Raw genomic sequence first — 3,078 nt, forward strand, 5'->3', positions numbered from 1 at the left:
CCCCGCCCCTCTGGACTCCTTTGTCCCCCTGCCCCTGTCGACCCCTTTGCACCCCCCCAACACCTCTGGACACCTTTGCTCCCCTGTCCCTCTCGCCCCTGCTCTGGGCTGAGTGTGGGGGGGAGGGAGAAGGGGATGGAGAGGGGGAAGGGAGAGGATTTGTGGGGCTGCTTCCAAGACGCTGGCGGTGAGCAAGGGACACGGCGATGCAGGGGAGTCAGGGGAGTCGGGCCTCATGCGCCTCCCGTGTCCCCCCAGCCCGCGTCCCCCACCCTGCAGCCCAGTGCTGACGTCAACACTGCCTGCGTCAATGGCCAGACACGTGGCTGAGCAGCCTCTCAGGCTTTTTCTCAATGAGCGAGTCCCCGGGTGGGGGGAGGGGACGTCATCAGATGCCGGAGGGGAGGGGGTTGCGCGAGGACGCACCCACAGGGAGGGGACGGGGCGTCTCTGCGTTTGGGCACCCGCAGTGCGGACAAAGGGGAGCATTGCTGCTCCCGTGTTCACCGGAATCCTGCACCCCAGAAATGCCACCGACAGAGGAGGCTGCTGCACCCCAAAGCGAAGGCCGGGGTGGGCTGTGCTCTCTCCCGCCCCTCGCGCCCCTCACCCGCCTGCTCTTCATTTGTATTCTTGCCACGCGAAGCTCCAGCTGGGAGTGCGTCAGCAGCACCAGCGGGCGGGCGGTGCGCCCTGGTGAAGGCGCATGGGTGGAGGTGCGCACCCCACCGGCTGTCCTGCTGCCCCCGGGAAGCCAGATGAGAAGGGGGCGCAAGTCCCACGCCCCTTCCTTCTGTAAGCTCCCCTACAGGCAGTAGCTTACTTGTGACCTAGCCTGCCAAGCGAGGAGCATGCCAAGGACCGAGACACGGGAGAAAGGCGGCCGTGGACACACAGTTCCCTGGGACCCTCTCTCTCCTGCAGCAGCCACGGATGTTCGGGCTGGCCGTCTGTAACAGTCGCCATTCAGTCCCTTTCAACTCTGTCCAGTGGAACAGGCTAGAACTGCACCATGGGCCCCCAAGACTGTCAACCAAACGCACCCGCACCCATAAGCCGCCAGGTGTTCTGTCTCTCAGAACACCTAATGGCTTTCAATGCTGACAGTTTGGTTTGCAGCCAAGCGCTTAATCACTGTGCCACCAGGGCCTCTCCTGATCATGTGTGGCCCTGCAAGTCAACGCTGGTCACACAAAGCTCCAAAGCCAGCCACAGCATCGGTGGGCCCAGGTCGGAGCTACTACACAGAGGGCATCGCCCGCGCAGAGCAGGGACTGGTCCACAGCCTCACTGTAGTTGGCTCACAAGTGGGTGGGCTGATGGCCAGTAAACTAACAGTCATTTTAACTTCCCCTTTCCTGCCCTGTGCCCTCCATTCGCCCCAATTTTTCCAGAGACCATGAATTATGGCCTGGATGTTTGTCCTTGGGACTTTCAGACCATAGCAAGTCTTGGTGTCATGGGTTTCTCTGCTGCCAGTTACAACTGAACGGTTCCCAGAGCTGGAGAGACCCAGGAATGTGAAATGTCTCAGACAAGGAGCCAGCCATACCCCTTCTCCGTGCAGCCAGACCGGCTCTGGGTACTCTTTCCCAGTCTAGTTCGTAAGTAAGCTGTTGCCAGCAGGGGAGTCCCACAGTGGTTCCCACCGGGGACTCAGAGAGAGGCCTGGAGACTGGGCTCAAGTGAACAGAAGGGCCTGAGCAGAAAGCAACTGAGAAGAAAAAGTACTAACTCTTTCTTGGTGTTTGCACCACTAAGCTGTGACTTCTCGAGGCCAGCCGGAGGGAGAAGTCTTCTATTCAAGGTGATACCTAGAAAGTGTGTGTGTGGGGGGGGGGGGGTGTAAAAATACATCAATATAAAAGAAAGTGTGGGGGTGATCAGCAAACGAGGAATTGTTATGAAGGTGATGCAATGTTGGGATCTCAGCCCCCCCTGCCCATACATATCAGAGCTGTAGCAGGAAAAGGTTTTGCAAGGCGTGGGTACAAATTCTCTTTCTAAATGTTGATGGATGCATTGCAAAGCTCCACCCTGGGCAACAGCCTATTGTGTGAAATACAATTGCTGAATGATTTCCATACAAAGTTAGGCTGACACACCAGCAAACGCTGGACTCCTTATTTGCTTGTAAGGGGGGAGGGTGTACTTTGCAAACAAAGCTGGGGCTGTGAATGGAGGAACGGGCACTGGATGGAATGGGGGCACTGGTTCGGCAGAGTGGAGAGTGGTATCCTGTGCTGACATTTGTCAAGGACAAGATGGAGGGGGAGGCGCCTGTGGTGGCGCGGGCAGGGCTGTTCACTCAAAGTGCGTCACCAGCGGCCAGGCTGGGCGCAGTGCCCTCGAAGGACTCAGCAGGGATGCAGTCACTGCTGGGGGGCACAAGGTGCCGCGGCTGAAATGCCCACTCCCTTGGGGAGCTCTTCCGGTAGAGGGACAGGGTCCTGGGTCTTGCCCTGGGGCTGCTTGCTCCTGACCTCATGCCACGCTCAGTGATGAAGCATCGTCCTTCCCTCAAGACTGGCTGGGCACAGAGGACCTTCCTTCATTTCCCACCCTTTTTTTTTCTAGGAGAGTATACACTGTATGTGCGAGCGCTAGCACACATGAACTGTGCATGCATGCGCCTGTGTCGACATGTGTGCATATCTGTGTGCATGCGTTATGAGGCACAGATGACTGCACGTGTCTCTGTGTGTGCGCACACGGGTAAGCACATCCTCCATGCTCACACACTCACAGACACGCAGCCTGATCTTCGGACGAAGAATGAGTTGGGAAGTGCACTGTCTCACTAGTTCTTCAGTGCACCGAGCCTTTGCTTTCCATCCTTGCTTTCAGTCCGAGACGCCCCTGTCATCACCAGGGGGAGGGAGGAGCCTCGCGCGTCATCCGTGTGCTGGGAAGTTGGAAGTCTCTGCTCTGCTGACTTGTGTACCCCGGCTAGGTCCTGCTGCAGTCTCTGCAGACTCCCCGCCCTCCCTGCCTCCTCCTGGACACAGGGCTGCTGCCCAGGAAACCGCTCAGCCACCTGGCCAGGTGGACAGCCTCCACCAGGTGGACAACCTCCAT

The 3,078-nt window shown here is 58.5% G+C and overlaps 1 pseudogene; it reads right to left on the reverse strand.

The window, feature by feature from the left end:
* Nucleotides 1-2,488, reverse strand: part of LOC102864662 — a 13,755-nt pseudogene extending 11,267 nt beyond the window's left edge.
* Between the last annotated feature and the right edge of the window lie 590 nt (nucleotides 2,489-3,078).

This window comes from Elephantulus edwardii, unplaced genomic scaffold (assembly GCF_000299155.1).
Source record: "Elephantulus edwardii isolate Elephantulus edwardi_28Jun2011 unplaced genomic scaffold, EleEdw1.0 scaffold00024, whole genome shotgun sequence".
Taxonomy (NCBI): domain Eukaryota; kingdom Metazoa; phylum Chordata; class Mammalia; order Macroscelidea; family Macroscelididae; genus Elephantulus; species Elephantulus edwardii.